The sequence below is a fragment of the Uloborus diversus genome, chromosome 7, assembly GCF_026930045.1.
Source record: "Uloborus diversus isolate 005 chromosome 7, Udiv.v.3.1, whole genome shotgun sequence".
Classification (NCBI taxonomy): Eukaryota; Metazoa; Arthropoda; class Arachnida; order Araneae; family Uloboridae; genus Uloborus; species Uloborus diversus.
In genome coordinates, this window is record NC_072737.1 from 113240470 (window position 1) to 113252856 (window position 12387).

The following is a 12387-nucleotide window of genomic DNA, read 5'->3' on the forward strand; positions in this document are numbered from 1 at the left end:
AATTAGTTACTGGAAGGAGCAAGTTCAATCACTGGCTTCGGAAAAGTTGAAACAAAGATCCCCAAATCACATGGTTCATGTACGACGAATGGGACATATCTTTTACATGAGACTCCCGAAAGAAACATGATTTTTTCCGATACTTCACTTTAAAATATGTACATCTTGTGACTTGAAATCTTAGCTTAAAGAATTGGAGGCTTCTCTCTTAATTTTTATCTCTTTTCAAAGGTTAAAACCAAGGGCCCGTGTGTGGTGGGAGTGGGGGTAGTCCTTGAGCCCTATTCCCTTATCTGAGTAATGTCTGGTTTTGAAGTATCGACTTTTGGGGCGTTTGTAGCTGTTTAGTACTTGTACCTGTGGTGAATTGTTTATTGTTTGAAAAGATAAATTGTGTTTTTGTGTAGATTATCAACATTTGTAACTCGGCCTTGCACCCGCACCGCAAGTTGCAGGTGTGGCTGTTGGCTAAACGCTATTTATTCACCGTCAAATTATCTGAACTCCTGAAACCTCGAGGTTTGTTAACTTGTGGATGAATCTGCAAAATTGCGCGCTCCCAAGTCGTCATACGGACCTGCCAAGGCTCCGTGCCAAAAGTGAGGGGGGGGGGGGGGGCGAGGTAATATTACGAACATTCAAAGAAAATTTTTTGCTTAGCTTAGCTCTCTTGGATTCTTCGGACACAACTTCATTTGACATGTTTTCTTCTGTACAAGGGTTCTTCGTTCGAAAATGAAAAGGCACTGGTGTTTAATCAAGTTAAGTAGGGGTTCTCAACCTTTCAGGCTCTGGGCCCCTTTTTGAACACTGATGTGATCCCCCCTCCCCCACTACCACAATCAGAATTTGAAACTAAAGCTAATTATTAAACGAACATGTAGATAAGTTGGTGCACAAAATTTAATATCAATACATATAATTTTATTTTGTTATTATTAGCGGCTTTGCCCGTAATAGAAAATTAAAAGGTCATTTGGTTCACCTGTATATTTACAACTGATGGATGATGACTTTCTCGCCAATTTACTATGTTAATTCGCTCGCCCATGTTACGGTTCCACGTTATAATAATTTGGTAATTTACTTGTCCACGTTATGATAATTTGCTCGGCAAAATGTACTTAAAATTGGAATAGAAAAAGAACAAAATCGAAAAACCGCTTCGAGGTGCTCCATGCTACAAACTAATTGTGTGCCAAATTTCGTGAAAATCGGCCGAACGGTTTGGGCGTTGTGAGCGTCATAGTGAGACATCCGGCCAGATGTCCAGACAAACTTTGAGCTTTATTATTAGTAAAGATTGGATCCGAAATTAAATCAGAAAGCTAAATACAGGTTAATTTGAGATAATCTGATTTTGATGAAACCGATGAGATGTGCTAAAATGAAAGAATGCGGATGGAAAAAAGAAAGGATAGATCATTTGTGCCATGCTACGGTTCTGCATTACTTATTATGAGAATGATGATTTCTTACCAAAAATAATGAATAATTATTGATTATGAATTGAGTATTGTCTTTTTTTTTTTTCAAAAATTGAGCGTCTAACGATTTTTGCGCCTGCTGAATATTTTGGATACAATTTTTCCTGTAACAGGCTACAAAAGCAACTGTTTTTAGTAGCAGAACTCGGCGGTAGCCTTGTGGCCACTACATATAACTTTAAATATTGACTGCCGGTTTCTATCTTTTATTTAATGGGGCACGCACTCCAGTGTTTATTTTTACTCTAACTTCTGATCTCTGTTGTGTTTTAACTGGATTAAATGCTTAATTGACAAAGAAATTTAAATACTGTTTGTCATTCACTCCTTTCTGGAATAATATACCACAAAAATAGTTCCACATTAATGTAGTACATATAAAAGTTCAAAATTTAATGAAAAAAATTAAATAAGTCTTTGATAAATTGTAATCTTTAAAGAATGAAAAGTTAGCACTTTCTGAAGATTTTCAGAACTTTAACTTTTTAGTTCTCAAGAACTGGAAATCTCACTAATTAACCATATTCGTGCTCTGTTGGTATCAGGTTCATGGTAAAACTTCAGTTTCCAAATATTGCACCCCCCCCTCCCCCTCTCTTGAAAAAAAAAAATTCTTGAGAGCGAAGTTTTAATTGAATCAAACTTGCACAGTTGTGACATTTCTTAGCAGAAACATGAATCTTTTCTCCGATCTGCTACTGACTTTTCTTCCTCTCTCTCCATTTCTTAATTACTCAAAGAAGAAAATATTACCATCGAAAATTTTTCTTTCGTTACTGATGATTCGTGAAGGAAGGATTAAGCAATTTTTCTTGTTCCGTAGCAATTCTTATTTTTCGTTCCATAATGTTCTTTTCCTTTTCTTCAAGCCCGTAAAGATGATAGTCGTTGTTTCTTCGGTATCATTAGGTCTAACCGGTCAAACCCTGGAGTATCGTTAGGGGTTTGTGATGTTTGTTGATAGCAAATAATAGAACGATTGATTAGTTGCTGCATTTGTTGCGTTGAGAACAAAGTTGATATTGCTGAGCATCAATTAGTTTCTATTTTTACAATGGTAGAAATTCAGGGACAGGACATCTGTTAAAAAAGTTTGTTTTGTAAAAGCAAGTTAGTTTTTTCTTTTTTTTTTTTTTTATACCTGATAATAAAAACTCACTCGTGCACAATCTATGCTATTAAAATCTGTGCGCGTCTGCCGATGGGTTGTTTCCTTCAGTCAAAAGTGGTACTTCTAGTCACTGAAATTGATAGAATAAGCAAAAAAATAATAATAATAATAACGTGGTCCCAGAAAATTCTTTCATTTTCCCAACAGTTATTTTTAATTAATTTTTTAAAACGTCCGATTTTGCAAACAAGGCGTGGTCTTGATGACGTCACAAATGATGTTTTTGGCGCATTTTGTACCGCGTTTCCACGTTATGATAATCAAAAAGCGAATTAAAATTGCGCTCTACGCTTGCTATCGACCATAATCATTGCCAATCACGTGAGTAAAGATGCGAATTAAATATTTTGCTCTGTGAATGGCAACATAGAATGGCATTTCATCATTTGTGATGTCATCGGCAAGAAATGTAAGCAATGAAAGCGCAACGATTTAAGTAATTTTTTAAAAATATTAAACTTAAACACATTATTTAAAAAATGGTTAGATTTTATTGTTTTAAGCATGTTTTTTCAAAAAAAAAAAACTTTTAAAATTTTGGAAACAACCCCATTGCCTCTGTTCAATAGATAACCGTAGAAAATGTTTTCATTAAGGGACATTTCACTGTATTTTGGACGATTATGTCGAGTCCGTAACATTACTTATTTTTTGCCATAACTTTTTAATTTACTGTTTGATTAGCACATTATTTTCTTTTGAGTTTGTCTTACCGACACACTAACTCAAAATAATTTGCATATCAAACAGTAAATTAAATAGTTTTGGCAAAAAAGTGTCATGTTACGGGCTTGACGTTTGTCTGAAATACTGTGAAATGGCTCTAAAAGCACAATCCTTCTTTTGAGGCAATGACAAAATGTGTTGTGTGTGTTGTTTTTTCCACTCGAAGATTGTTTGATTGTTAATTTAGTTAAATTTTCTTTTGCAGATGATTGACTTGTAATATATGTACTGAAGTTTGCATAAAGGCGAAAAGCATTTTCGTGTTTGAAGTAAGTTTCTCTTTTAAATTGTGGATAATTATTTTGCTTTGACTTGTTTTTAATGCAATGGGAAGCACCTAGGAGAAAAAACGATTAAATGCCAAAGTTAAAAAGGTGCAGATAACTAGTACAGGGTTAATTCTCCCTAGTTTTAAGGCAAGAAATGGTACTAGTGGTTGGTAGGTTCTGCGATACAGCGTGATCTAGGGGGAAAAAAATATTCTACTTATGGCCTTACTACTATTCTACTTATGGCCTTACTACTATTCTACTTATATTACTTATTATTATACTACTTATGATTATACTATTTATTATAAAAAAATAATGTTCTACTTATGGCCTGAACTTTGCACACGTTTTACTCAAAACTTTTTTAAAAAAGACAATTGAGGAGAAACAAAGGGATATAAGTGGACATTTTCAAGTTTTGAGTAAAACACGTCTAACGATATAAGGTTCTAGGCTTGCCTCCAAGACAGTTTAGAGGTTCAGCTACCATTTGTACTGGTTATCTCCAAATATTTAATTTTTCCACTTACATCCCTTTGCTTCTCAATGCCTCATATTGTCTCATAAAAGTTTCCTTTCCAAAGCTATCAGTGTTTAAGCTTAAGCAGTTTTAGTAAATAATTTCTTTTCTTTAATTTGTGCTATAATTTTTAGGTTCCTCCCCCCCCCCCCCCCGTATTCATGTTTTTATGTACTTCACATTCATTCAACGAGGCTCTAATAATATAATGACACTCAATCTCTCAAATTAACTAATAGAATTTGAAGAATAAATAAAATCTCGGCACCCGGAACGAAAGTATGAAAGCATCTTAAACGTAGTTCTAAATTTCAATGCATTCATGAAGGCGCGCGTCGGCCCTGCTTTACGCCCTAGTATTACTACTTCAAAAATATTTTCCCATTCTGTAAGATGAGTGTCCCTTCTTAATAACTTGTCTTCGTACTGATTCAAATTTGTGCTGCCCCAAAGCTTCATCCCCCCCCCGCACTCGCACCTTGGGATTTTCAATAGCGTCTTGGGTTCTTGTTTAATATTCTTGGAATTGATGAAAAGATGCATTTAATAATTATTATTTGTATCATGAAGCATATTTTTAATAAAATATATTTTTTTTTTGGAAAAGCAATTTATACTAAAGGTTACTTCTATGCACATGTTATGACGCAGCATATGCGTAGCCAATGTGGCTCGACCTGAAAATGCGGGCTTCACGATCCAGTGAACGTAGGTTCGAGTCAGCTATGAGGCAAATCTCGAGGGTACTATTCAAAGAAAATCCTAAACGATGCTAAAAATGATTTGTAAAAAAAAGTGTTTGTATACGTATCATTGTCTTTTTTTCTGTTAATTATCTAATAATATAAAAACTGAAGAGTTTGTTTGAATGCGCTAATCTCAAGAACTACTGGTTCGAGTTGGAAAAATATTTTTGTGTTGAATAGCCCATTTTTTGAGGAAGGCTATAGGCTATTTTTTAAAAATCAGATTGACCGAAATATTTGTAAATGCAAATTAAAAATTTTAATTAATTGTTTAGTTCTATGAATTCCTAAACGATGGCGGGGTAAGTTTAGTTCTGTGAATTCCTATTAGATGGTAGGGTGAGTTAACTCGACCGGGCGCTGGCCTACAGTGTCGATAGTTGCGCTTGTGAAAAACCATGCCCATGCTACGCTGTTGTGATCAGCGAACAGATTTTCGAATGTGGTTTTTTTTTTTTTTCGATATTAAAGTACATAATTTGATTTTATAGGATTTTATTATTGGGTTTTGTTTTCCTTGTTTCTTTAACGTTTGTTTTTGTTCTCATAGTTATGATTTGTCGTATTATTCAATTGTGATTGTTCTTTATAACGTTTTTGTTATAGCATTGTTTATTTGACGAAGCACTTTAAATTGCAGGGAAAAAACCGCTTCACTCGCGGCAGGGTTACGGTAGCGTGGATGCTTGGCGCGTTAAGGGATAAACTATGTAGTTGAAAGATTATTTTGAGTTTTAATGCTACTGTTAATATTTTTGTGTTTTGGCAAATAGTTTAAAATTCCAAAGAGATTTTAATAGGTCTTTTGAAAAGGTGCGTACGCATTTTAGGTGAAGAAAAAATCATCATTTCACATAAGAAGTGGACGGGGGCGTGGATTTTTTTTTTTTTGTTCAACGAACTTTCTTTAACGTCTTAGTAATGGTATCGCCGTGCGGGTACTGCTAGTTAAGTTTAAAATGTAAGGTAAAGGCTTCAAAATAAAATGGAAAACTGAGACACAGGTACCTGTCGGATTAAAAGCTTTTGACCTCTCAGCAGTAGCGTGCATATACTTTGGTGTGCCTCTCCCCGTGAGTTTTTTTTTTTTAGTTTTAATTTTAACATAGTGTTATTTTTTCGGAGTGTGCGCCCTTATACTTCTTGCGCCCCTTCCCCCCGCGCCGCGGTAGCTACGGGGTGCTATGTGCGCTACTGCCTCTCAGCCTCTTAGAACCCCTGCAAAAATCCCATTGGCACAGCCCTGATTCAGATATGAGAAACTTTCGTTGTTTCTTAGAAATTTTTACTTGACAAAATGTGGAAAACAAAGAAAAAAATAAATTGTGTCAAGTATCACTTGTTCATCAAACACGATAAGAAACTAACTCAAAGCCGTCGTGACACTGACATATTTCATGCGAAACATTCATAATTTGCAGCGTTCAAAAGCTAATCGCCCAATTTACAACAAATAAAGAATTTTAAGAGAGAATAGTACTGATATTAGCTATGTAATTGCCTAAGTAGTTCATTTTATTATTATTTTTTAAAAAGAAGCTTTTGTATGTAGCAGTTTTTAAATAAAACTTAATCGTTCTTTTAAGTATGAACTGGTAAATTTTCTGCCCGAAAGTAAAGCGACAGCTTTCTACTGACTTCAAGGTTTCTAAATGACTTCTTATGTGTTTTGACCCTAATTGCATGACAAGAAAAAAATGACCTGGATCTTGTTTAGCTGTGAGAGCATTAAAGGAATATGAAAAATATTTCGAACAAACTGAATTTTTTCTAGGAAAACAGGTCTATGGGACCTATTCTCTATACAAAAATTATGCACATCGTAATACCTATTGGTTTTTCTACTACAACCTCATAACATTTTGAATAATTCCTACAAAAAAAAAAAAAAAAATCTACAATCAGTCACAAAATTTTTTTGTTCTAAGCTCAAATTTTTATTCATCTTAACTGAAACCTGCATTTTAATGTGCGTATGGGTGGACCAGGGCTGTGGAGTCAGTCGGACTGATTTTGGGGTAAAGGAATCGGAGTCGTTGGGAAAAATATGCCGGATCCGGGCTTTTTTTTTCTCTCTCTCATTAATTTTCACTGACTCGTTACATTTTTTAAAAAAGCTGACTACAAATTGGTTCGATTTATGTATTAAGACCTGCTAACAAGAAAATAACTGCCATTGGCAACTAGCTGGCTTCTTTATTTATCGAACTTTCACTTTCTGTAATAGCTAAACTCTGCGACTCTCTAAATAGCTTGTTTTTATAACTTTCTTTAACTATTAGCAGCTGTCATGAAAAGGTTTTGTTCCCTAAAATTTTGTAAGTTGAAGCGGTTTTGACGCGAAAGCGCTAACACAAAAGATCCAACAAAATACAGTGAAACTTGTGTGTAACAATACTGTCTATAACAATAAACCTGTGTATAGCGATATTTTCCTTGGTCCCAGTAAAATGTGAGCATAAATAATCAAATTGTCTATAACAATAACCTGTCTATAACAATATAATTTTAGGTCCCAACAGTATCGTTGTAGACAGGTTTTACTTATAACACATGTTTTTTAAATCTAAAGACTATTCTATAAACTTAGTGCTCATTAAAAGGTATGAAATAAAATCAGTCCACTTGCGTCCCGATCCCCCCTTGATCCGGTAACTTAAATGTTTTACTGAGGTAAGACTCATTTCAAGAGAATGAAGAAACGAAAAAAATGGTTAGCAATAAACGCTATCTACTGGAGTTGAGGGTTCATCCTCTGGAGTTAGGGTTACAATTTCAACATCAAAATATCACCAAAACAGGCAATGACTTCGTTCAAATGTAGAAGCAATTTTCACCCGTCATACCTTGACGGGCGATTTTCTAGTTTCATGTTAAATGGGGATTTCTTTCTCTTTGTGTTTTAGAAAACGATCTACCAAAGTTTTCGAAAAGACATCTTTGGGCACACTTTTTTTCAACATTTCTGACCCTCCCCCTGTCACATATCACGCTACTTTTCACGAACATCTTGTAAAAAAATGTGTGATGTCACTCTTCTTATTACCCCCTCCGCCCCCTTGTCAAATTCACAATTGCACGAACCTCTCCTCCCCCCTGAAAGCGTGACATCATCTGTAGACAGCCCCTTTTTTGTGAATAAGGAGTTCCCAAAGTGTAAAAACTGCAGGTATTAATGGACGCCGGAAAAGTTTCACTTAGTCTGCAGCTTGTGTATTTAAATTTCATATACCATAGTACGTCATGCAGGTGTAGTCCATTGCTCCACAGATCCACGAACATACCTCCAGCTAATGTGGTGACGAAATACCGATTTTTCTGTGCCGGATTTATTAAGCGGAAGCGATCCGTTTAGATTTGTCGTTTTAATATATTCGGAAGCTGAATCTGTCATTTTGTAAGCAGCTCAATAGGAATCGGAAATCGATTGGGCGTCAGGTTGTTAGTTTCCTAAATCTTTTTATCAAAGTGCTGAGATGAAAAATGTGAACTTTTGAATCGAAACTGCTACATTGGGAAATGTCAAGTGATTTTCGCAGTTGTGAAAAGAGAGCGCCGCTTACTTTTCGTCATTGAATACTGAAACTGGAAGTAGGTATTGAAAAATGCATCTTTCTTACTGAAACCTGTTCTGATCAAAGAGCTAAAAAATGCGAAAATGGATTTGTTTGCTAACTTTTTAGAAATCACGTGATGCAGGGCTTCTGGGAGTGGTTTAATATGCATACTTTCTTTTCGTTTGTACAAGGTGGAGTAAGGTAGATTCGGAGGTGAAATTGAGGCCTTATTGTGCAACTGATATTTGTTTTGCTATTAGTATTTTGTTTTCAGTAAATCTCTACATAGCATAAAATGAAGTCTCCAAAAAGTGTCTGTGTGTTTGAACTCGCAAAACTTGAGAACTACCTGGGCCGATTTCGCTGTAATTTTCAGTTTGTTCCTTTAAGTCCTGAAAGGGTTTGCAGACCAGTTCGAAAAAAGTTCGATGAATAGTTCTTTTTTTATTCCAATTTAGGCCCAATTTTCACATAAATTCCCTAATTTGGTGTGAAGATAACTTGCGTATACTAATATTATATATCGTTGGAAAGAGTAGAATTTTCCGCGTTCTACGCAATTTGTTCCAACGTTCTAATTTAATTTCGACGGGAGTTATTTACGTTTTTAGCTTGAATTTGTTTAGGCTTAGCTGAAATTTAGGCACTACTTTCTTCATTAAATCTGACAATAAAAAGTGGAGGAACTGTCCCACAGTTTTCTTTTTGACACCATTGGAAAAAGCGACGTTTTTTACTCCAGATCTATCTCGACTAAGGGCGAAAAAGTAAGCTTCGAAAGGAAAAAAAGTTATTGGTGTCAAAAAGTAAGCTTCGAAAGGAAAAAAAGTTACAAGCCTTTTTAAGTTAATTTCAAAAAATCTCATTTCCATTCAAAATGAAAAGTATTTTAATATCTGTCGTCATTGTTTGAGAGGGAAATTTTGCATGATGTTTTTTTTATTTATTTATTTAAGCCTGATTGTTGAATATACGTCACTTGACAAAATTTTATTTTGAAGGTAAGCCGGGCAACGCAGCTAGTATCCTTATAAATCATCCTTATAAATATAGTATCCTTATAAATATAGGGGTGGCCACAGGGGGAGCGGGGATTATAACGCAAGTTGCGCCATGAAATTTTTTGGAATTTTAAAAATTTATTTATTTAGGGTATTTCTTGATTCACACATTTTTAATTTAAGTTATTCATTTCATTTATTTATTTAGTTTGTGTGTGTGTGTTATTGGCGTAGCATAGAACTTTTCTAATTAAAAAAAATAAATAAGTAATTAACAATAAATAAATAAATAGTTAAAAATATTTAAAAAAAAATAAGTAAATGAAAAATATTTAAAAAAAAATAAATAAATGAAAAATATTTTTAAAAAATAAATTTAAATATTTTTCATTTAAAATAAATAAAATGAAAAAGAGAGCTACAAAATAGAAAATAAAAAAGGGAAAGACTATTGAGAAAAGCGGGGGGGGGGGGGGGGGGTTTACGCCGTTGAACTTTGGGGAGGGGAATGGGCACCCCTGTCCATTTAAGTCATGTTTCAGAAAAAAAAAAAAATATGCGTACATTTATAGTCAATCAATTATGAACTAATATACCAATCAAATAGTACTAAAACTAGAAACTACAGCAATTCAGATTTTTTTCATGCTGTTTCGAGTATAACTTACCACATTGACATTTGTTGTTCTTTTTTCGCTATGTTTAGAAAATATTAAGACTTTATTTAAATGCTATTCAACAACCATTTCTAATTTTTATTTAATTAGAAATATTACTCTTCTTTCAAACACATTATGAAAAGTTAAACATTCTATTTTGCCAAATTTGTAGTTGCCCATACTCAGCCCACGAAATAGTTTTGAACTAGTTTTTCCAACTTCCCGTTTAATCGAATGATTTAATGTTTCTCGAACCATTTTCCTCTTTTTATTAATACTTTACTATCGTTTAACGTCAACATCTGTCACGTTATTCCAAGCCAAAAAAAAAAAAAAAAAAATCATCGACGCACTCCCCCCCCCCCCTATTTCCCAGCGACGACCGCTTCAGCATTTTAATTTGACATCCTCTCTCAACGCACCATAATGGATTACCGAGTGCTGCTTTTGTGACTGTCTAGCCATTATTTTCTAGTTCGCGAGTTTTAAAGTCACTTTCACCGAAGCATTTAATTGCAATTCGCGTCCGAGTCATTTCCTACCTCCAATGCAGGGCCGTTATTCAAAATTTAATTGGATGTGTTCCGCCATTGCTGTTTTGTGGAATTATCCGCGGAACAAACTTATGTTTCAATCGAATGGTTGCACCTTTTTTTTGTTATATTGTGCAGCTTTGTAGAAGTTCGTATTTGTTTGTTACTTTGTTTCAGAAACAAATTGACGAACATTTCTAAAATTCCCTCATATGTGTCTAATTTAAAAGAAAAATCTTATTTATTGGTTTGCTGCTTATTTTTTTAATTTACTTAGTAAAGAATTTATTTTTTTGCTTAATAGAATATTTTTTACATGGTAGGAAATTTTTATATAAATACATTTCTGATCGATTGCAAAAATTAAAGTACAGTGAAACCTGTGTAAGTTGACAACTTGCGGTGCAGTACTTTAATGGTCAACTTAGACAGGTGGTCAACTTACAAAGGGTTTGTTATATGATTCTCAGCCAAATTTGGTGCATATTGGTGGTCAACATAGACAGGTAATCAACTTACAAGGGTGGTCAACTTTACAGATTTTACTGTAACAATTTTGGAAATAAATCTATGTAACTGGACATTTATTAGTCTGATGAGTAGTCGAAGCGTGAATGGTTTTTTTGTGGTGCACCAAATTTTTTTATTGTTTCATCAGATTTTTAACCAAGTATGTACCAAAGCGAGTTCTCAGGTTACTCATTTTGGTACGAGTACTGGAGAATTAACTGCTATTATAAAAAGATTACTCGTCATATCTAATTTCAAATTTTTCTCAAAAGTATAACTGCAACTATTTCAGTTAAGTTAATGTCCATGTTGGACCTTTTTTTTTCTTTCTATGGTGTCATCAAGTATCTCAACCTAAATTTTGCATGGTTTGTGTAAAAAATGAATTTATCCAAATTATTTTATCTTACTTAAATTTACATCATATGAATCCTGTGCGACGTGGTAGATTTTTTCTTTATAAAACATAATTTAAAATTGGTAAAGGAATTTTACTCGTCGTTTTGAAATTTCGAAAGAAAAATTTCACTCTAACTTTCGATAACATTATTTTCAAGTTTCCGTTCGCGCAGACCGAAAATGCTTTATTATCTTCTTCCGATGCCAATCCCATTTTGCTACTGAGAGCAAATTGTTTATTTAGAAGGTAATCTGATATATCCTATCAATGCAATCACATGTTTTTCGTTCCAAAAGAGATAGGGGAACTCAAATGGTCTGCATTTAGAATAGACGTTCCTTTTCTAATCGGGCTTCGATCCGATCTACGTCAATGCAACTTTAATCCAATAACTTCTAAATTATTTTCCAAAATGGCGTACATACAATTTGTTCACAGTAAGTTTTACTATTTCTATTAGTTTTTTAGTTAACATTGGTGAAAACAAAATGCATGATTAAAAATTTTGAGTGTTACATTATTTATTTGGTTCGTGCAACGTTTGAAATTTTGTATTTTGATATGTGTTTTTTGTTTTGTTAATTTTTTGAGAATTGTGATTCTTATTCAAAATATCACAAAATTGATTCGATCATATATTTATTCCAAAATATAAATTTACCGACGAGCACTAGCGCAGCCAGAATTTACCAGGAGGTAGGCGTGATTTTTCGATCGTAACAATCCTAAAATGTATATAAAATACCCATTCTAAGATTGACTATATGACTAAAAAATGACTAAAAACCAAGGACTCTGTGGAGAG

The 12387-nt window shown here is 34.0% G+C and overlaps 1 protein-coding gene and 1 long non-coding RNA gene across 3 annotated transcripts in view; both read left to right on the plus strand.

The window, feature by feature from the left end:
• Positions 1-12387, plus strand: part of LOC129226576 (phosphatidylcholine:ceramide cholinephosphotransferase 1-like) — a 126340-nt gene that overhangs the window by 65337 nt on the left and 48616 nt on the right. For both annotated transcript variants that reach the window (XM_054861196.1, XM_054861197.1), the window contains exon 2: positions 3590-3653. The gene's annotated coding sequence lies outside the window, so the exon portion shown is untranslated. The remainder of the gene's footprint in view (positions 1-3589; positions 3654-12387) is intronic.
• Positions 1-12387, plus strand: part of LOC129226577 (uncharacterized) — a 123465-nt gene that overhangs the window by 56125 nt on the left and 54953 nt on the right. The window lies entirely within an intron of this gene.